Source organism: Prionailurus bengalensis, chromosome B4 (assembly GCF_016509475.1).
Source record: "Prionailurus bengalensis isolate Pbe53 chromosome B4, Fcat_Pben_1.1_paternal_pri, whole genome shotgun sequence".
Lineage (NCBI taxonomy): Eukaryota > Metazoa > Chordata > Mammalia > Carnivora > Felidae > Prionailurus > Prionailurus bengalensis.
Genome location: NC_057358.1, coordinates 57,191,010 through 57,214,493, shown reverse-complemented (window position 1 = coordinate 57,214,493; position 23,484 = coordinate 57,191,010). Strand labels below are relative to the sequence as shown.

Below are 23,484 nucleotides of genomic sequence, written 5' to 3'. Positions count from 1 at the left end.
GTGTCTTGGGGTGCCTGGGTGGCTCAGTTGGTTAAGTGTTCGACTTTGGCTCAGGTCATGTTCTCATGGTTCTCATGTTCTCATGTTCTCATGGTCATGTTCTCATGGTCCCTGCATCGGACTCTGTGCTGACAGCCCAGAGCCTGGAGCCTGCTTTGGATTCTGTGTCTCCCTCTCTCTCTACCCCTCCCTGCTCACACTCTGTCTCTCTCTCAAAAATAAATAAGCATTCATTTTTTTTAAATTATAGTGTCTTACATTTATGTAGTAGTATAAAATGTTTTAAAACCATTTCTCATTTATAATATTATATTTCATGTATTTTAGAGCAGTTTGTAAACTTTAAAAAGTTGGGTTTATACAATATATGAATTAAGAGCACATGCCCTTTCTGAGTGAACTGATCTTGTGCCATAGCTACTGGATGTCCAAAGATAAATTTAATACCTACTATAGCAGTGTCCATAAGAGCTATCTTGGGTACTTGATGCATTCATTGCATTATAGCCTCTTGGATGAGTTTTGGGAACCTCCATTTTTAACAAGCAAACTAGACAATCTGATGTTGGCTACGGGAGGACCACACTTTGAAGAATACCATACCTATTATTAGGCAGTTTATTAGAAGGGACCTCGAAGCCCATTCTAAGAATTGAACACACATGTCTTATAGATGCCTGCAATTCAACAAATGACACTGATGGTTCATTTGATTTGTTTTTTAAGCCATAAAAACTGTAAGATGAATGAATATGTTATGGGCCCTGAGCTTAAGGATTCTTCAGTTTATTAATACCATAGAACTCTCTGCCATTTTATACCTAGCTGTCATGCTATATCGTGTGGCATTTTCCATTTATATGCTACTTTGTATCCATTTACATAGTACTTTCTATAACTTACTAAATTGCCTCATTGAACCCACATATATGAGTTTCTTTTTTGTTACATATAGTTGTCATTACAGATGAAAACAGAGGCTCAGAGAAAACTGTTAAGGAGGCCAAATTCATAGGGCAAATATGTGTCAGAGCTAGATCCTCTAATTCCAAATCCAGAGTTGTTTCTATTTCATCACATTTATGTGCCTTATTAACATTAATTCAAAAGTTAGAGGATTTCTTTCACCTACCACAGGTATATTATAATATCAGAAATTCTTCAATCTGTATAAAAGTTGTAATGTACCATGTTCCCAGCCATTGAAAAATGAAATCATTCAGCATCCTTAAGTAAAACCAGATGCCTCCATTGAGAATCACAAGGATCTCTCGTAATAGGATTAGTTGTACATTCCAGAAAGTTATGACAAATGACAAATGAACTAATACTAGGAAATAGCATATAGACGTGTTGGGAAGGAGCCAATCTGTGACCACCTCCACTCTAAATATTTCTTGCATTAGAGACTCTTCTTAGTGGAGGTAGTGCCATTACTAGGGCTTATTCTTTGATTTACTGTGTCTATTATCTGTTCATTCATTTGTTCATTCATTCATTCTTTCATTCATTCATTCAAAAAACATTTACTGAGTACTCATATATACCAGAACAGGACTAGTCACTAGTTATAAAATTATGAATAAGACATGTTCTTCCCCAAATATGAAGCAAACTATATGTAATTACCACAGAGATGTGAATAAGGGCCTATTCTGTGATTTCTCAACTCTTGACAGTTACCAGTGGAAATATTGGTTGGAGAAGTGAGTGTGTGGGTGAATTCTTCAGAAAGAGTTGAAATTTGTTATAGCTACACATCTGGCAGTACTTAAGAATTATGAATGATTTCATGTTTCCATGGACACATGGTATGTTATAACACATTATGTAATATGCTGGTTGATAAAGCACTTTATAATAGTATAATTTTGTGCCTTTCTTCCCTCATTCTAAAATTACTCCATACACATTCTCACAATATTGTCCCTAGATTTATTGTTAGGATGTTTTTATTATCAATAATAGCAGTGGTAACAATAGTCTATCATTGAAGAAAATGAGACACAAAATAACTTGCCCAGGGCCACCCCACAAAAAATTGGCAGTATCCCATGGCATAATTCTCTGTTCAGTTTCTAAGCTTCAAAACTTCTTTGAAGGAATTGCTAGCCTGGGTATTTTGTTCATTTAGTTCATTTAGGTGCATATAACATAGTGTGATGCTTCATATAAGCACAGAATTTTCCAGGGGTGGCCCACTGGCAAGCTTGAACTTTTCAGGGCCATGTCTTTAGAGCGCTGTCAGGAGGCCCCACCCTTCTGCTGCCCACCGCTTTTTCCATAGTTGAAGAACTGGTCTATAATCATGGTATGAGTCTTGGTTGGCTTGATTTTAAGACTCGGTAATACATTCCTTCATCAGTCTCTGTCACACAGGAACGTTTAGAGCTACCGATAGTTGACCAGTAGTCCACTTAGTTTCTTTTTGGTGAATATCTGCATTTTTCTTACAGAGCATTCTCTAATGTAAACCCACAAACTTAACAGTGTTAAAGACCAACTTAGCTGAAACCAGAAAGATAAGTCAGAGGTAAGGTGAAAATCTTTTCAGACTTGATTCCAGTCAATGCTTATTAGCTCTGCAATAGAGGGCACAGGAAAAAAAGAATAACGTTTGAAGTCAGAGGAGAATTATCTTTGCTTAGACGGGTCATGTCAGATTCATGTCCCTTTCTTGCTGTTGTTGTACATCCATTTGCCAACTACTCTGTCAAGATGCGAGTTGACTTCTTGGGCTTAGGAACCTACAGTGTGTGACTCCCTTGCTAATATGATGATTGATGACAATTAGTTGATTCAGCTATTTTAATATTGCTTTGTTTCTTGAATATATCTTCTTTTCTATGTTTTTTTTTCCTCTCCCAAATCACTATATTAAAAAAGAACAAAACTCCCGTTCGAATACAGCAATTATTTGAAACCATTTTCAACAGAGCAAGAGAATACTTTATATAGTAATGACTGGCAAAGCCGTGTTTTAATGTTTTTGTGATTGACGCAGTGGTACACAACAGTTCCTGTGGAACCATTCTTGCTTCTCACGTTATAAGGCCTGTTCAAAGAAGGAAGCAGAAGAGTTTCTTTTCTGTGAAATTGATGCAATGGGTATATGGCAAACATATAAACCTTAAGTGACTCAGTTATTACCAGAGATGTAATTACTGACCTTAGACTTTTGGATGACATGGAAGAACATTTTCAGAACCAGATTGCTTAGTTTTTTGCAAGACCTCATGTTTAGAGCCTTGAGCTTTGTACAAAAGTTATCAATGACACTATAGTAGTAGCAAAATAAAGTGGGCCTTGGTTTTTATAAAATGTTATTTCCATCTGGATAATCATTTGGATATATGATTGAATATTTTGACTATAAAGTGGGCACATGGTAATAATTGCTTCCGGATCCTTTGGAGACACAGTGAGACCAACTAGAAATGCAAACATTGGCTGGGAAGCAAGAAAAGCTGACTTTTGATGTTTCCTTCTTTTCTTTCTTTCTTTCTTTCTTTCTTTCTTTCTTTCTTTCTTTCTTTCTTTCTTTCTTTCTTGTTTAATTTACATCCAAGTTAGTTAGCAGATGGTGCATTAATGATTTCAGGAGTAGATTCCTTAATGTCCCTTATGCATTTAGACCATCCCCCCACATACAACCCCTCCAGCAACCCTGTTTGTTCTCTATATTTAAGAGTCTTTTATGTTTTGTCCCCCTCCCTGTTTTTATATTATTTTTGCTTCCCTTCCCTTCCCTTATGTTCAACTGTTTTGTATCTTAAATTCCTCTTATGAGTGAATTCATATGATATTTGTCTTTCCCTGACTGACTAATTTTGCTTAGCATAATACCCTCTAGTTCCATCCATGTAGTTGCATATGGCAAGATTTCATTCTTTTTGATTGCTGAGTAATACTCCATTGTGTGTATATATGTATATGGTGTGGTATATATGTGGTATATATGTTTGTGTGTGTATATACATATATACATCTTCTTTATCCATTCATCCATCAATGGACATTTGGGCTCTTTCCATAATTTGGCTATTGTCAGTAGTGCTGCTATAAACATTGGGGTGCATGTGCCCCTTCAAAACAGCACACCTAGATCTCTTGGGTAAATACCTAGTAGTGCAATTGCTGGGTTTTAGGGTAGTTGTATTTATAATTTTTTGAGGAACCTCCATACTGTTTTCCAGAGTGGCTGCACCGATTTGCATTCCCACCAGCAGTGCAAAAGAGATACTCTTTCTCCGCCAACATCTGTTGTTGCCTGAGTTAATGTTAGCCATTCTGACAGATGTGAGGTGGTATCTCATTGTGGCTTCAATATGTATTTCTCTGATGATGAGTGATGTTGAGCATTTTGGTGTTTCTTAATACTTAATACTTAGGGCTTCTTAAACCTTGTCTCTCTCTTCTTTGACTATGCCTGGTATAGGGAAACTAAACCATGGCAATTTCTTTTCTCTTAGTCCTGGTTTTCATTCAAGATCCATAATTTGGGGGGAAACCTGACAACAGTTTCCTAAAACACCTAAAATGACAAGGGAAATAGCTAACATTTGTGGAGCACTTACTAATTGTAGGTATTATCTTAAGTTCTTCGTATACATTATCTCTCTAAAGTGATTTATTAGACTGAACCCCTTTGGTCATAAATGACAGAAACCCAATTAAAATATGCTTGAACATAAAGTGGAGGGAGTATTGTTGATTCATATAAATAAAAATTTCAACATCTCCTTAGCTTTAGGCATGACCATCCAAGGGAGGTTTTTCTCTCCTCATGTTTTTTGCCTTTCTCTGTGTTGGCTTCATTGCTTTTTTTAAAATATGTTTTTTAATGTTTTTATTTATTTTTGAGAGAGACAGAGACAGAACGTGAGTGGGTTGGGGCAGAGAGAGAGGGAGACACAGAATCCAAAGCAGGCTCCAGGCTCTGAGCTGTCAGCACAGAGCCCGACGCAGAGCTCGAACTCACAAGCTGTGAGATCATGACCTGAGCCAAAGTCAGACGCTCAACCGACTGAGCCACCCAGGCACCCCTGTGTTGGCTTCATTTCTAGGCTGTCTTTGTACATATGATCTCTGCTTATGCAGCTTCAATCTTTTGTCCTAAAATTCTATTTATTTTATCAATGTTTATTTATCTTTCTGAGAGAGAGAGAGAGAGAGGGAAAGAGAGAGAGAGAATGCCAGTGCATGAGCAGGGGAGGGGAGGGGCAGAGAAAGAGGGAGAAAGAGAATCCCAAGCAGTGTCTGTGCTGTCAGTGCAGAGCCCAATGTGGGGCTTGAACTCATGAACCATGAGATCATGACCTCAGCCAAAATCAAGAGTCTGACACTCAACTGGCTGAGCCTTCCAGGTGCCCCTATACTAAAATTTTAAAGTTATGTCTTCTTTCTCCATAGTTCTATCACAAGTCCCATATAGGCCACCTATTGGTTTGGCTTGTTTGTTGGGTTATCCCTGAACCCACCCTTGTGGCCAAGAAGATAAGGGGATTTTTTGTCCAGGACATAGTCATATGCTTGTGTCTTGTTTGAGAATTTTCCTCCTTCTTCTTTATCCATTCATTTATTGATGGACATTTGTGCTGCTTCAATAAACATAGGGGTGCATATATCTTTTGGAATTAGTGTTTTCATATTCTTTGGGCAAATACCCAGTAGAAGAATTAATAGATTATGTGATAGTTCTATATTTAATTTTTTGAGGAACCTCTATACTGTCTTCCACTGTGGCTGCATCAGTTAGCATTCCCACCAACAGTGCACAAGGGTTCCTTTTACTTCATATCCTTGCCAACACTTGTTGTTTCTTGTGTTTTTTATTTTAACCATTCTGACAGGTGTGAGATGGTATCTCTTCATGGTTTTGATTTACATTTCCCTGAAGATTAGTGATGTTGAGCATCTTTTCATGTGTATGTCGTCTTTGCAGAAATGTCTGTTCATGTCTTCTGCCCATTTTTAATTGGATTATTTGGTTGTTGTTGTTGTTGTTGTTGTTGTTATATAAGTTTTTTATGTATTTTGGATACTAACCTTGTATCAGATATGTCATTTGGAAATATGTAAAATATTATTATTTTTTTCTCTTATTCAGCTAGATTGCTTTCTGTTACCCTGTCCTCCAGGTCACTAATTCATTCTTCTGCTTCCTTTAGTGAGTCTCTTATTTATCTTATTTATTTATTTATTTATTTATTTATTTATTTATTTATTTATTTATTTTAGTAGGCTCCATGCCCAGCATGGAGCGTGAACTCACAATGCCTCCATTGCAAGTCGCATGCTCTATGGATTGAACCAGCCAGGTGCCCCTCATCTAATGTATTTTTTAATTTCAGTTATTGAGTTCTTCATCTCTGATTGTATCTTTTTCAAGTTTTCTTTGTTAAGCGTGTCACTGAGGTCCTCTACTCTTTTCTCAAGTCCATTGAGTATCCTTATGATTATTACTTTACATTTTCTATCAGGCGTATTGCTTTCTCTGTTTTGTGTAGGTCTCTTGCTGTGATCTTGTCCTGTTCTTTCATTTGGGACATATTCTTCTGTTTCCTCATTTTGTCTAACTCTCTGTATCTGTCTCTATGTGTTAGGAAAGTTAGCTATGTCTCTTACTCTTGAAAGTAGTGGCCTTATTAAGAAGACGTCCTGCTGTGTTCTGCAATATAGTGTCCCCTATTTACCAGACACTGGGGCTTCACTGATGTTTCCTATGTGTGTTACTTGCACCCTTCTGTTGTGACTGAGCCACTCTTGACTTAGTTCAGTTGTCTGCAGTGGCTCTCTTTGCTTGTTGTGGACAGGGTTTGGTCCCTGTATTGTTAGTGGGCCAATGTGGGGTTGCCTAGGGCTTAAACTGAGCCAGACCATGCATTTGCCCAAGATGCAATGGCACCTCCTGCAAGAGAACATGGGGGTGGAGCATGTGGTGCCAGCAAGAGGTATACTGGTGTGAAGGGATCTGCAGCTCTGGGAACTGAGGCAGGCTGTTTGGAGGGGGCAGATCCACAAAAGTGAATAGTGGTGGGACACACAGAGTTAGCAAGGTTTGTATGGGTCTGCTGTGGTAGGGAGCTGAGGTCTGGATGGAAGGGGGAACACAGGAGAACACAGGAGTAAGGCTCACTGTTAGCAAATTAGGTGGTGAATGTTGGCATAGTGGTGGTACCTGCAGGTGTCTGTGTGTTTTATGCTGGAGGGTGGACAAGGTATGTAGCATCCCCCAGCTCCTTTATCCCTGGAAGTGTCTCCCAGTGATCCTTGCCCCTCCAGCATATGCTCTGAGATTAACAAATCTCCATCCATATGCCCCAGGTATCTTTCAAACTGCTGCTTCTATGCTGTATCTCCCTGGGGGTAACTTCTTGTGTTATCTCTTTAAACTGGGGACTCAGTTTCCTCTTCCTCTCCTTCATGTCCCATGAACCTGCTGATTTTTAAAGTGCCACGTTTTAAGCCTCACTAATTGTAAGAACTCAATGAATTTGGTGTCTTGGTTTTCAAAGCCAAATGGTATGGGGATTCATCTTCCCTGTGTGGGCTCCCTGGTACGACTGTTTTTCTCTCCTCTTCATGCCCCAGTGTCCTTTCCTCCTGTGGACAGTTCTGTGGGACCATTTAGCTTCTTTTAGCTTTAGCTTCTGACCACATTGTTGCCCTTTCTACTCTCTTCCATGTGGCCCCTTCTCTACATTTAGTTGTGGAGTTTGTTCTGTCAGTCTTCAGGTCATTTTCTGGGTTATTTACACTGATGTGAGTGCTATCTAGTTGCATCCCTGGGAGAGGTGAGGTTAGAATTTTTCTGCTCTTCCATCTTCCTTGTAAGTTTTGTTTTTGTTTGTTTGTTTGTTTTTAATTGCAAACCTAAGACACAAATCACCAGTTCTGACTACTTTTATAAACTCAAACCGTAACCTGACCGAAATCCCTAGTTTCTCCCATTGCTTAGTATGTTCAACTCCCTTCATTTATTATTTTACATTTTACATTATTATATTTTACATTTTACATTTATTTTCATAGTCTGGTTATTTTTGTTTGGCTCTTTAATCATTACTTAATGAAGAGATTAGGTTGTGCAGAAAGGGAAGCGTATCCTCATCACCTTCACTATATCCTTCATAGTACTGAGAAACCTGTATCAAGTATGTACGCAGTAAATATTTGTTTTCATTTGCTTTTTTATACTTCTGATTGTGGGTTGTGTCTTGAAAGACTATCCATAGAGAATTAGCAGGGGAAACATGATTTCCCGTTTCCTGAGCTTTGTTGGTGAATCTAAGATTGAGGTTGGGGCTGGGGGTCTGATCTAGGTAATTTGTAGATGGGGAAAATATGCTCCTGGCTGCAATAGGAATATACACCAGCAGAGAGAACACCTTCCTGGGCTCCTAAGAAATCATTCATCTTTCCTTCCCATCGATCTTATTTTCATACAAAGTTGAGGCAGCATGGTGAGACTAGAATTTTCTTTGGAAAATCCATTTAAAAAACACACTTAGGACTGGGCAAGGAGAGTTTTCTAAATTGTTTCAATTATTTGCAATGTCCAAGTGCCAAATGGGGACTTTATTTATCTTAAATGAAGAAAATTAGCTATTTAGCAAGTTCACTCTTCCACCCACAAATCTTACTTATTTCCTTTTGAAATAATTACAGATTTTGGTTGGTATAATAGGAATGTTTTGTGTATGGATTTACTGTCAATGAAATACAGAAGAGCTGTTTTCCAAGTAAGGTGAAATTTAATGCCAGAATTTCAGTATTTAAATGTCTTAGAGATTAGACTGTAATGATAAAGATGATGTATGATATGCATATAGTATATGTGTATATAGTACTGTATATATAATTACAGAGAGAGAACCTATCTGGCAAGTGATAATAGTGAACTCCTTAAATGTTACAATAAAATGAAACAGCATAGTTAGATTAATGCAATGTTTCTTGAATCCTTGCTATAGACTATTCAAAAAGGAAGCACATAGTTGAAATGCCTCTTCATGAGAATCACGGAAGGACCCTCAACATTATTTGATTCTCCCACCAGAAGTGGCTTGAACAGAGCCTTGTATAACTATGTGAACTGCCTGCATTATTTTATTTTTTAATGGGTTTATAATAGCAACCTGGCCAAGGTTCAAGATCACTCACTCTTTTCTTCTGGTGGAACATAATTTGGCCACTCATAAACTGTAGCATTGGACTGCAGCCTAAAGGCTAAAAAGCCTATATCTTTCAACAAACCTAAGACAGTAACTATTCCCTCTATATTTACAGATTATTTTTTTCTTTGCAAAAGTAATAACACTCAGTAAACAAGAAAGTGCTGCTAGCATTTTGGAGTTTTCAACTAATTCCTCAGCAAAGACAATTTACTGTACCATGGTTGTATTTAGTATAAAAATAAGAGGAACTTCCTAGAGACAGAAGTGATTTTTCTAGTTGGTTACCTACAAGGAGATGTATTGATTTCTGTTGGTAGTACTCGTTTCTGCCTACAGATGTATGTTGTGTCCAGGGGTTCAGAAAACAGGGCTTTTAATTCTTTGTAAGTAGTAGCATCCTATGAAAGGTATTTTGTTGTTGTTTTAACTGCAACTACAAAAAATATTGCACACATCAGTTTAAAATGAATTGACCTTTTGTTTCAATGAGGGCGGTGTGTTGCTTGTTATAGAGTGACTCCATTTGCCCATGCAAATAAGCACAAAGCCAGGATATTATCAGGCAATGGCAAAATTAAGAGGTAGGTCAGATTTAATGGAAACATCTGTCATTAACCCTTTTACAGAAACTGCCTGGGGGAATCCTTGCAGATAAAAGCTATGCTAAGCTATCTTACCTTGCTTTGCAGAGCTGCAAAGGGATGGCAGTCCTAATGTACAAATTCTGTTCAGAGGATTTACTTTAAAGAATGCCGCATTTTAGAATTTGGGAGAAAAAAAGGCTTATTTTGTATATTTTCCTCTTTACAAAAAAAAGTAAAAGACTATGGAACAATTAAGGCTGTTGCTAATTTTTAGATTTTCCACCAGCAGACTTCTTCCCTGATGTTTACATTATGCCATTCCAAGAGTGTCATCTTATTAATACCTCAAATCACAAATAATATATTTAGGTACTATTTCCTGAATTAGAAACAAAATTAGAAGTAGAAATTAGAAAAAAATAGAAACAAAATTAGGAAAACAATGGTATCCATAGCTGCAGATGATAATATATCTTTGCCTATTTTGTGCAGTGGTAATAAAAACTTGATTTTCTTAACTGAACATTTATTGAAGGTAATTCAACTTAACAAAAATTTAACAGTCACTTGGATGTCATTTATTTATATTTCTCTAAATTATCGGTTACTAATAACAGAAACATATGAGTCAGTTTGCATTTGCGATGAAATTGAAACCACAATTTAAGATTACGAGTCATACAATAAACTGCATTTGAAAATAGTTTTTTTTAACTTATATAAAGTGAACACAAGTGTTAATAATATCAATTTCCTAGTTAGTAAAGAGAGGGGAGGAAAATCCCTGAATATCTTCACAGGAAAAAAACTAAATAAAAAACAATGCTTCTGGTGCTTTTCATTATGTTTATTCACAATACAATTGCCCTTAACATTATTTCATTCCTTTTTTCTCTTATGTTTTTATTTTCACATTTGCTTTCATTGTGATATTTTATTAATTCTTCTTAATTCTATCTTTGTGTTTTTTCTTCCTTAATTCTCTTTGTCTTCACACCATCCTATCATCAGTATAGCTGGGCTTTTACTTTCTTTTTTACCTCTTTGAAAATAGGATGTACCAATTACATTGTACCCCTCTTTTGATGATTTCTTCTAAATAAGATTTCAAGCTTATCTAACTAAAACAAAGAAACAAACAAACAAAAACCATTGTAAGATGAACAGAATGGACGTTTACTTTCCCTTTTGGGGGGACTTTTTATACAATGTGTGACTTCATTCCCTTGAGTAGGAGGGACCCACAAATGTTTGTGCAAGCAGTTGAATGATGAACCATTTTAATCTGCACCCAACCTTCCCAAACCATGGGATTGAATTGAGTTGAACTTTTCTGAATATTACTTTGGGTAGATTAAGGGGCATGAAAGAGAATTAGAGCAACCATGGATGATGAGAACAGAAGGCAAGCTAAGGGCCAAACACAAGCTAGCTGCCCCCCCCCCCCCCCCCCCCCCCCCCCCCCCCCCCGCTCCACCAGGTAGAATGTGTGTGATTTTCCTCAAGCACACATGGCTGCAAAGGACAAGGAAAAGGAAAGAAAAAAAAATGGTTAACTGATAGAGATCACAGTCATGCAGGACATGAGTCTCCATCTGTTTATAAATACCAATAGCCTAATCTCCAGAAACCTATAGACTCAGTTTCCTAGAGCCCCTAGTATCACCCTTTCCTCCATAGTGATGTGGGGGAACAAAGACAAGAAGGAAATGGCAGGTAAAATTAAATTTCCTTATGACCTACAGCCCAGTGCAGCTCTTTCTGCCCATGGATCCTGTCCCTGTGCTTTAATAAAATCCCCTTTTTGCACCAAAGACGTCTTCAAGAATTATTGGTTGGCTGTCAGCTCCTAACTCCACCCGCCTCCATCACTCCAAAACCTCATCATTGGATATATATCTGCTTTTTAAAAATACAGTATTAATTTTTAACGTTAAGCATTAGTATGTTTGAGAACTATTTTTGAACCACAAAACCAGCCAAGTAATGTCAAGTTTCAACTGTAGAATTAAATGGACTTGAAAGCATCTTATGCTGTTTCAGAATTCATCTATTACTTTTATATTAGTCAAGAGTTAGCAATTTATTTCAAAATATAAATCATGTCTGTTGCTTTCTGTGCACGCGTGTGTGTGGATCCACATCAGTGGGTCCATCCCTTTTGGACTGTGTGCCCCTCAAAGTCTTTTTGCACTGACCATTTTGTACAGCATTTATTTCAACAATATGTACAATTAGTCATCTGATTAGTTTTTTTTTTTTTATGACAAATGCTTTTAGTGGGCACTTGTATGCTAATGCTTGAATTTTGTGTGTAAATCTAAATGTACAGGAGGGCTTGGCCAAGAACAGTTTCAAAACAGTTGCAGCACATCTGACCCTAGACCTGATTAAAGATCAAGAACATTCGATGCTATCTTATTCCAAATCATAGTGCTGTAGGCTCTTGGTCCCAGAGGCAAGTGTGACCTGCTTAGTCAATTGGCAAGTAACACAGATTTTGTGGAGTATGTATTACTTTCAAACAGCAACCAGAAACATGGTATTTACCAATAAGATTTTCTTTTTATTCAGCCATGGCCATGGTATCTCCTAGGTGTCATTGCATTTTGTTCTTGTTTCCTCATTTATAATATTGTTCGCATTTAATAGTTGGACAAGATGTTTCAGGGATGTTGAAATTTGGCTGAAATGTCTATTTTGAAGGAAATTTTACTTTTTAATTTTTATTAGGTTTTAATGATTCTCTTCTAAGAACCTTTTGGTGATTAAATAAATGTTCAAAGCAAGACCTGTTTGTTAATAAACATCTTGTTTCTAGTTCACAGGGGGAAACACTATGCATTGAAAAGAGGGTATATGCCATCCAGGATGGTTAAGATTTCTCTTTGATCTTTGCAATTTCTTTGTTACAAAGAAAGAGCTGTGAAAATCCCTCTGTGGTTTATAATTTGAGGCAAGACAATGATTTTTCTTTTTCCACATCCTGTGGACAGTTGACTTGTATCTTAAAGACCCCTATCAGTTAGCTGCACTGTTGGCAACCCTTGCCACATTGTATCTCTCTTTGATAATCAGGACATGAATCCTTAGTTTCAATCAATAGGTGCCTCTTTCTTGAAGGAGTTATCTGAAGCAGAAGAAGCAGTTTTCCTGACCGATGGGCCTACTGAGCCTAAATCTAGATTCTTAGTATGAAACATTGTATCGCTTGATTTTTCCCCCCAAACCAAAGAAGCTTGTTGTTATGCTGACATGACATTTCAGAATGGTCTACTGGAATTCTCTTTTTACGTTCATTTTTTGAAAATTTCAATTTATTGAATTGCTTTTTGAATATCGTTATACGGTTCAGAATTCAGAAAGTATAAAAATGTGCACAACAAAAATTTTTTCCTATTCTTGCTCTCCTTTTATCCAGTTGCCACTCCCCTCACTCCTCAAAAGTAACGGTTCTAATTGGAAATGTGTATGTTCTTCTGGACTTTCTTTACTTGCTGATGCTTTTTTAATAGGTCATACCTATTCTCAGTCTCCCAATTTATACATGTCCTTGTTCACTTGACGTTCATAAAGTGTCTTACTATGAAGTGACATTTAACAATGTGCATGTTGAATCTGGGTACTTTTTGCTTGGCTTTGCATTCATCTTTCCACTTATGTTTTGAAGAGACATTTCATATTTTCTTTGCTCTAATTCTGGTTGCCAGGATGGCTGAATGCCATTCCTGGAAGGGGTGTGCGTTAGAGTTGGCACAGACAGAACCACTGGCACAGGAAAAGGAAACCATTCCTGTGTCAAGGAGATTTATCTATTCATTATTTTAAAAATTATTATTGTTACCATCACTGACCATTCATTGTGTGTGACCCGTGGCTTGGGTACCATTTTAAACAAAGAACAAGGCATGTTCTCAACTGAGCGTGTTGGGGCTCTATCTGTGGTCAGATTATGATTTTGGTGGCCAGACCTTTCCTTTACCAATAAGTAGCAAATAGTCCAATATTGTTGTTTTCAAACTGTCCTCCAAGGAAGGCAGTAGTTTTTTTGTAGATGATCCGAAAGCCATTTAGTAAAGGGAGGAGAAAAGAACATAACCGTACTACTTTTAGCCCTTTTCTAAGTCTTATCCTTGTAAGATTTCTATTGAAGAAATATTGTGACAGTTAAAAAAAAAAAGTTTGAAATCCACTGCTGTAGAAGAGTAAATGCCCTAGCTGGAGTTACAGAAATCATGTTCTTTAGTCTGGCTGTGGCTCATTTTTGATTCCATGTTGCATGGGGTGCAACAATCTGATGAGAACAAGTTGTACCCCACTTTGCAAAACTGATATGATTTTGGAAAAGTTGAATGTAAATGTGTGTTATCCAATTGACTTACCCTTTTCATGCACTAGAGAAAAATCACCGTTTAGAGGGTTTGGGTGGGCAATTTTTTGTAAAGGATTTCTTTGTGAATGAATAATGCCCTATGTTATGTTGTCTGGGTTTGAGCATTTTATTTATATTTTCTTTAAGGGAAGAGCATGTATCCAATAAGAGAGAGTATGGTAGCATTGACTTCCTAAAATACTTGAAAGGTGTAACATTAAGGGATACAATTATCAGAGGGAAGAAAAGAAGCAACAAAGGATTGGAAGGAGTTTTATTTACAAGTAATGTGTAAAAGTGGTTTCTGAATTTTGCTGGAGTACAGGAGGAGAATGTAGCAGCTAGAAGAAGTGAACTGGCAGTAATTTGAAGATGAGAGAATGGAGAAGATGATCTAGTTTACTGAAGAGTTTTTACTGAGAGATTAATGTCTGTAATGAGGATTTTGAAAGCACCTATATCATTTTCTTTATGATATTTTGACTTTAGTATTTGTTTACAAATTAGGGAAAGTAAGCTATCTTAAAATTAATAGGATTAAAACGTTAAAGTTGTTACTTTACATTTGAAAGTCAGTCCAGTTCATTTATGTAGCATCTGGTTAGAGTTTATATATTAAAATATGACTGTATAAACAATGTTTCACATGTCATCAGCATTGAATAAATGATCATTGAATCCTCCTAAATGGCATTCACATGTATCCCAATAATTCTAAGAGCACTAGCTGCCTTACCATTAAATAGGTTTCACAACGGTTAAAAATCAAGATAGGAACTTCACATTTTGTGTGTAAATTAGTAAGTTATTTACAGATGTCAGTAACATATTTAAGAAAACTGAGCAAGGGCAATAGCAGAAAAGACATTAGTTAACATTGGAAACTATTGTTTCGATTAGCTAGGTAATATTAAACATACTGAAGGTGATAGAGGCAGAGATTGTTCATGTTGCAATGTTTCTTAAATTCTATTTAAACTGTGATAAATTGAAAGTCATGCATAGATTCTTTGCTTAATGCAGTCTTCTCTTTACTTTGTTTTATTCATAGTTTCTATCATGCCTTTTTAAGTTTGAACTGCATCCTCTGGGCCACAAACAGTAAGCTTCTAGGGGTGCTCCACATTGAAGAGCAGGTTGAGGAAGAAGAGGCAGAAAAAGGCTGAGAGAGGCCACGCAAGAAGTGGGGAGAGTCAAACAAAAAAGATGAAGGTGGCAAAGAGCTGAGGAGGTTGTGTGCGACAGTCTTACCTGCTAAAGAGTGGTTAAAGAGCATGAGGACGGAAAACAGGCCAGTGGACATTGGAAATTCAGTGGCTATTGGTAACCATTGCGTAAACAGCTTCTCTAAAAAGGTAGGAGCCAAGCATTTGCAGAGGGTTGAAAAGGATACAGGAGATGAGTGAGAAGAGGCACTAAACTTGGCCTGGCTTGCAGGCAATGTGGTTGTTGGTGAAAAAAGAAAACGAAGTGAGAAATAAGAGAAGTTGGGTCAACAAAAGATAGTATGACTACTTTACCACTTTGTTTTATAGCTATTTGTGACAAATAAACTCCCTTTGAAGGTGTTTTTTTTTTTTCTCTCTCTTTTCCTAAGTTACGTTAAAGGAATCTGGAATGGTTGGCACTGTTTTCCAAAGAGTTTTTTTTTAACAATTTGCTTGTGGTTTTTCCCTTTTTGCCTACTATTTTAACTATAAAAAATTGCTTAAATGGATATTTTTGTCTTCAACCAGGCGTTCATCCTCACCATGAGCACCGTATAGTAATGGGGCATTATTCTTTAATTTACTCCTGAGATCTACTTGCTAGAATTTTCCTTCCTTATTCTGAAGTTAGCTTGGCCTATAATTTTGTGTGTCAGGGAAGGTGTGTACCATATATGGCTTTGGTTGTGACTTGGTGTCAGGGTTTTGCTAACCTTGCAAAAGAATTGTGAGTCTTTTAATCATTTTAATGTTTTGGGGGTGCTTAAATAAGAAAAAAAATTCTCATTCAACTTAGTTTTGTTAGAACCCATATAAAATTACTTGAATCAGAAAGAAAAAAACCCCAACTACCTGTGTCTGGCATTTTTAAGAGATGGATCTTCGATAGTCCTTTCAATTTCTTCTATGGCCATTGGCATATTTAAGCTTTCTATATCTTCCGTCATTTGGTAATATTAAAGAAATATTATTATTATATATTATTATTATTTAATATTACATATTAAAGAAAATTATTGTTAGGATGAGGGAAATGAGTATATTTTAGTCTAAGGAGAAGGAAGCTAGTGGATGAATAGGAATTTATGATAAAAATAGACCCAGGAATCTTATAATTAAGGAGAAAAATTATTCTGGTAAAAAGAGTGGTGGAATTAAGAATATAAGTGGAAGGACCAGAAAGAATCAGAGAACACCTATCCTTCAACTTGAGAGAAGGACGTAAGGAAGGGCAAAGAGAGACTAAATTTAGAGGTGGAAGAAATTGATACTTAAAGGGGAAACAGAAGGAAACAAAAAGAAAAAAAAAAGATTTATTCATTTATTCTCTGCCAGGCATTGTGTAATGTCTTGTGTAGAAATAATCACACTTAATCTTCATAATAACTCTAGAGAGCAGGCTTTATTCTCTCCACCTGTATCTCTGGCTAAGGACACAGACAGGTTCAGTAATTTGCCCAAAGTATCAAGTCTCAAAACTGTGAAACTTGTATTAGTATTTGTTCAGTATGATTACAGAGGTTTTTAGGCAAAACTCAATTTTTGTTTTCTGTGATTGGACAGAATTGTCTACTAGTAGGCATGTATACTTGTATTTGTACAAATTTGCATGTAAGTACACAACTGAACATAGACCTTATGTGTATCTAAATATCCAAATATATTAGGTGTATATATATAATTCATGTAAGAAAATAATCTAAGGATTTAGTCTAGAAGGATCCCTCTCTAGGTGCTAACGATAATATCAATCATAATGATAACAGCTTCATTTATTGAGCAACCACGTATTTGCAGACAATTTTCATTTCTTATATTTCTAGTTTCACTGTCATCATAGAGAGTAGAACTGTTATCACCATTTTTATGGATGAGCTGATTGAATCTTAGAGAATTTCAGAAACTTGCCCTGAGTCATTTTGGTATATTCCTGAGTAGGCATTCAAACCTAAGTTAAAGAACTGTACCTCTCTATACCAAGCATTACCTTTTTTGTGACATTCACTTATTAAGATTACCTAGGATGTGCTTTTCTTTTCATGGAAGCCACTCGGATGATTACAATTTACTTCTCAGATTTAACCCTGTGAATCTTTGATTCTTACAAGAGTTTTTGTTATGACTCTGCTTAGGTAGGTATTCTTTGCCTGTGATTGTCTATTTGAACAATCGAAATAAAACAAAACAGATTCTCATTTTCATTTTGCTAAAACGGCTAGCTCAGTCCCGTGCCCAGGGTATACACTCATCTAGTGTCTGTCAATGACACTTATGATTCTCTGGGGAATGCATGCCTACTCAAGAGGACTGAAGAAACTTTACACCTGCCTATTTGTACAACAATGAAAAACGTAGCATTTTTTAAAAATCCTGTGACCATAGGACTCGTGATTTTTCTACATGGCAGAAAATGATTGAATGTAGACTTTTGAAAATTCGCATTTCAAGACACGTCAAAGGCATTTATAATGATCATATATAGTCGCTTACTTATCCACTCCCATTTCTTTCTCCCTTTCACTTTTATGCCTCTGCGCCCACAGCATGTGAAAGCATTGAAAGAAAATAAGAATCTTAAACTCATAAACATACCTGCTTACCATCTGGCAGGCATCCCAGCAGTCTGGTGATCTCCTTAGTTATCCAGCAGATAGTAGAAAAACAAGAGTCCTGTGAAGATTTCACATGTTGCCATATCCCTGCCAGATGGTGATTTGTAAAACATGGACAAATTGCACTGGCTCCACTTCCCTCCGACAATCACAACAGAAACACTATAGCAATGGTGTTTAATTTGAAAGCAACTTCAACTGAGTAACTTTTAAGGTATTAACATCTGAAGATTATCAGGACAAAATGTGTCATTATCTCCAGAGAGCTGGTCCTTCACAGGCCTGCTAGTCTGTCCACTGATACTTCTAGGATTCTCCCTTTAAAAAAAAAGTCTATGGAGGGTTGGGAAATGTCAACATCATGAGACACTTGATTACTACCTACTGATTCTTTGCCACAACATGATGTTTTTCTGTCATCTAATGATGGGCTGCAGGACTAAAAACTATATTGACAAATTTGACAATTGGGCAACCTACTTCACATTGGAACATGAAGAACCGAATCTGAGTAGAAGCAGGGAATTCTCCCCTCTAAGTGTTAATAAAACAGTAAGTACTTCTAAAATAATACTTTCCCACTGTTTTAGTTGTTCTCTGTGGTTGTCTACACAATACTCAAATCATTGGTCAGTTTAGAGTAAAATGCCAAACAAGCGGTTTAGCATTGGGTAAATAAACTACCAGTGTGTGGTTCTAATGTTTTCCAGCAAGTTTTCCTCTCAAAGCATAGTTGGCCAAAGAGGGAGGTCTTTTCAACTCTAGCAATGATTCAGAAGTCCCCCTGGATCCAGAAGACCAAAGCTTTGCCACTATTTAGGGAAGATGATAGAAGACAAACAACTCTTCCTTCCTGTTTTGGTAGCTAGATTTGTTTAGTACTTTGTTGACTAGGGAATATGCTGCCTATTTCATCTGATGATACGGATACAAAGGTGTTACATAACTCCATTTTTTTAGTGAGGGTTTTATTTAAAACAATTTTTTTTAGCATTTATTTCTGAGAGAGAGAGAGACAGAGACAGAGCACAAGTGGGGGAGGAGCAGAGAGAGGGAGACACAGAATTCGAAGCAGGCTCCAGGCTCTGAGCTGTCAGTAAAGAGCCTGATGTGGGACTCGAACCCACGAACCACCAGATTATGACCTGAGTCAGACACTTAACCGACTGAGCCACCCAGGTGCCCCTGGCGAGAGTTTTATTAAGATATATTTAAATAATAATCCCTTCATTTAAAGGGTTATTTTTAGCACATTTGTAGTTTTGTAAACATCACCATGATCAATTGTAGAATATTTTCATCATCTCAGAGAGAAATCCTATACTCGTTAGCAGTCATTTCTCATATCTCCCCCAACATTTTCCCCCTTGCCTCACAGCCATAGATAACCACTAATCTACTTTCTGTCTCCATACGGTTGCCTATTCTGGACTTTTAAATCAAATGGAATAATTCAATATATGGTCTTTTGTGACTGGCTTCTTTCATTTAGTTTGTTTTCAAGGTTCATCCATGTTGTGTGTCAAAACTTTATGTCTTTTCATTGCCAAATAATATTTCATTGTATGGATATACCACAATGTATTTATCCAGTTATCAGTGGATAGATATCAGGGTTGTTTCCACTCTTTTATGAGAATGTGGCTATGAACATTTGGGTACAAATTTGTGTGTGTGTGTGTGTATGTTTTATATATATATATATATATATATATATATATATACACACACACATACATATTTCATATATATATATACACATACATATTTCATCTGGGTATATACCTAAGAGTGGAATTTGCTGGCTCAGTTGGTAACTCTATTTTTAACCTTTTGAAGAATGAAAGGACTGTTTTTGTTTGCAACTCCTTATTTTGTATAGGTGAGGTACATAATTGGACTCTAGATACACTAAATTTATGTAAACTAGAATTTTAATTGCTATTCCAGAATAATTAATGGATATGGATTTTAGAATTAGACACTTATAAGAGCATCTGCTTCGCTCAGTTGGTTGAGCATCTGACTCTTGATATTTGGCTCAGGTCATGTTCCCTGGGCTGTGGGATTGAGCCCTGTATCAGGCTCTGCCCTAAGCATGGAGCCTGCTTAAAATTCTCTCTCTCTGTCTCTCTCTGTCTTTCTCTCTCTTTCTCTGTGTCTCTCTGTGTTTCTCTCTTTTTCTCTCTGTCTCTGCCTCTGCCCCTCTCCCCTGCTCTCTCTGAAAAAAAAGAAGTAGACATATGCAAATTTTAATCCTAATGTTGCTGCATGTAAACTCTATGATCTTGGGCATATTTCCAATATATCTTAAATTTTAGCCTATTATCTATGAAATGAGGATTATAACACTAATTTTTCCTGGAGTTTGTATGCATGTAATGTGATACTGTATCAGAAATCAGCTATAGTGCAGTGTTGAAAATAGTAAACTTCTAATCAATGTTATTTTCTTTTAACACATTGTTTCCTGGTTTTTGTTTTGTTTTGTCGTTTTGTTGTTGTTGTTGTTGTTTCCTTCTGTGCACCTGAGGTGTAGGGAGAATTAAAGGAAAAACTTTTGGTGGATGATTTAGGTGTTCAGGTGAAGGCCTAATTGTCTGATTTATCAGCACCTTGGATAAAAGGATCACATTTTTATGTGTACCTTTTAGGACTATATTTATAATTTAATAATCAGAAAACATTGAAAACGATGTATAAAAACATTATTTCCTTTACCTTTTAAAAACTTAGTGTTAAAAATTGAGACTTGTGTTGAAATTCTTATGCAGCTGTGTCTACCCTGTTCTAATATTTACGGGCTCGTTTCACATGTGGACCATCTCATAAAGAATTGAAATGACAAGGAAGTATGATTCTGAGGAATAATTTCTTTTTTGTTGTTGTTGTTTTAGCTGAAGTATACTTGACATATAACATTGTGTAAGTTTAAGGTGCACTGAGAATAATTTTTAGTCGGAGTTTCAGAGCAAAGCATTTGTATAGAGAAAGAATTTGATACTGGGCTGTTGGCCAACCCAGTACAGTGATGTCCACTTAGTTCCACAGAGATGAGTGGGGACTTCCTAGAGGGAGTGTTATAAGTCACAAACATCTAAAGTCTTTAAGATGCCATTAGGGATGTCCTCCTGACTTCAACATAAGCCATGCTTACAGCACACAGAACGATATAAGTGTTGAAAAATCATTAGCAAAGTGGATTTCATCATCTTCCCCAAGAATGGAATACCCATGTGAAATAATTTTCTGTGTGCAAAATCCAGCCTTATGTGTAATCTAAATGCTTTTTGCCTTATTTAAAGGCCATTTCCATTGAATCCATTTTCCTGAGTCAAAAGTTGTATTAAAGAGCATGATAATCTGCTAAAAAAAATAGAAAAAGTGTATATCTAGATTAGCCAGTTTTCGCCCTGTTCCCTAATCTTTAACTTTCCCAGAGAGGTTTTGCTCAGCATAAATGGTGTGACCACAGTAAAACCAAGATGTTTTCTTTTACCATGTCTTTGGGTGGTCATCCTGCTGACCCTTTGAAACTCTAGAGGTATTTGAAAAAACTAAGAAAGTTTTATTCACACCTCCAAAGGCAGGGGCATGGGAGGGGGTGGGGAGGGTGGGGAGTGAGGTAGGAGTGGGGGGTGGAGAGTGGGGTAGAAGAATGGAGGAGATATAAGTGGGTTAGGAGATAGGGTTCAGCTATATTCTTGTAATTCTTGTTTCGTTGTATAAGACAAAATTTCAAACCTTTTCATGGCTTCAAGTCTTAAGTTTAGGTATCATTAAGTTTCTTTTTATTAATAATGAGTTTGACTTTACTAACTGTGTGCACTATCACAATTCCTCTGTGTTTTTGTGTCAAGCCAAAGAGGAATATTTGAATTCCAGTAATTATTCCAATTTAAATTATTAAAAACACACTACAATTATGATATCACAAGTATTAATAAGCTTTGGAAACCCTTCTCCCAGACAACTCATGCTTTCTTTTAAAACTAAATTTAAATTTCAAGCCTAGATTACTTCACAGTGTCATTTTAAATCGATAACATCTGGAACGGGGGCTAAGTTCCCCTTTCAGCTCTTCAGAACAGATTTCATTTCAAACCCGCCAGAAACTTAGACCTGCTTCAAGATTAACTTTTGCATCACTGCTTTTTTTTTTCTTTCTTTTTTTATTTTTTTTAAATTCTCTCCTTGCCCACTCCTCCTCTCTGGTTGTATTTTCTTCCTCTGCTCTTAAATGTGTCTATTACCCTCAGGCTTTGACCTTGGGCAGACTGTGAGCACAAAGTCATGTTATTTAGAGTGAAGTAACACCAGTAGTCAGGAAGGAACAATGTAGTTCAAGCCAGATAAAATAAATCTCTCATTTCCTGTCAAGGGACTGAGCCAAAAGCAATGATGAGAGACAGAGGGGGCAAACCGCCACAACTCGAAACACAGACGCTTGGGATAGACACAACCACAGGCCTCCTTTGAATATAGACAACAAAACCAAAACAGCCAGAGTGACAGGAGACACATAATAGCTGTGGGATAAACCAAAACATAAAACGGAGGGGGATCTGTGCAATTCCCTGGCCACAGAAAAGATATATTTGAATTGCTTGAGTGGAGAATCTTAAGGACAACAGTGATACATATGGGGAATTTTCCCTGTAAAGATTGGGAGTTTCACAAACTTGGAAACATACCTGTGTAGCTGCCACTTTTGACCAAGTCAGCTTTAGAATGAAAGCCATACATATTGATGTGTGAGTAAATCTGAGCCGCACATGGAAATTTGCAAGTAGCCTTGGGAAGGAATTCCCATATCCAGTTCAACAGACTTACATAGTGGTTATCACTGTCCCCAAGCTATCACTGTCCAAGAAAGTTGCGTTTTGAAATGACCACTGATTTATTAAACAAACACCAATAGAGTGCCTGCTGGTGCTGTTTAAAGTTATTTCAAATATTTAATCCTTTTAATCCTTAAAACAACTCTAAGAGGAGGCATTATTGTACTCCTATTTTATAATTGAGAAGCTTGAGAGGTGAAGTAACTACTTAAAGTCACATGGCTAGTGAGGGATAGATCCTGGCTCTGAAACCAAACAGTGGGGGTCCAGAGTCTACTCCCTTAATTACTATGCTTGGCTAATACACAGCTATACTCCACTAGCATGACATATTACTAATCTTAGTTGTTTCCAAGTCCTGCTCAGATTCTTTTGAAAGCCATTATTTGTTTCAGAAGCACAATGAGACTTCTGAATGCTCACATCAGATCCAGAAGAAAAAAAAAATTAGTGAGAACATGCTACATTCATGAACAATGTTGAGTATTTCACTTTTGTCCAAAGCTCTTCCAAGAAAGTAAGGGACTCAGAGTTCATTCATTCATTCATTTGTTCCTTCAATAAATGCTCATTATTGAGTGCGACTACATGTTAGGCACTGTGATGAGGACAGAATAGTCTCCTGGCTGACGTATAGTCAATCAAGGATGCATTTGAAGTCTAATTTGTTACAGCATATACTGTGTAG

The 23,484-nt window shown here is 36.8% G+C and overlaps 1 protein-coding gene and 1 long non-coding RNA gene across 2 annotated transcripts in view; one reads left to right on the top strand and one right to left on the bottom strand.

Annotated features, from left to right (window-relative positions):
* The window catches only part of LOC122473853, a 42,223-nt gene extending 23,217 nt beyond the window's left edge, over window positions 1–19,006 (bottom strand). The window contains exon 1 of the long non-coding RNA XR_006294728.1: window positions 17,936–19,006. This is a non-coding gene — a long non-coding RNA (uncharacterized LOC122473853). The remainder of the gene's footprint in view (window positions 1–17,935) is intronic.
* The window catches only part of SOX5 (SRY-box transcription factor 5), a 1,010,647-nt gene that overhangs the window by 490,238 nt on the left and 496,925 nt on the right, over window positions 1–23,484 (top strand). The window lies entirely within an intron of this gene.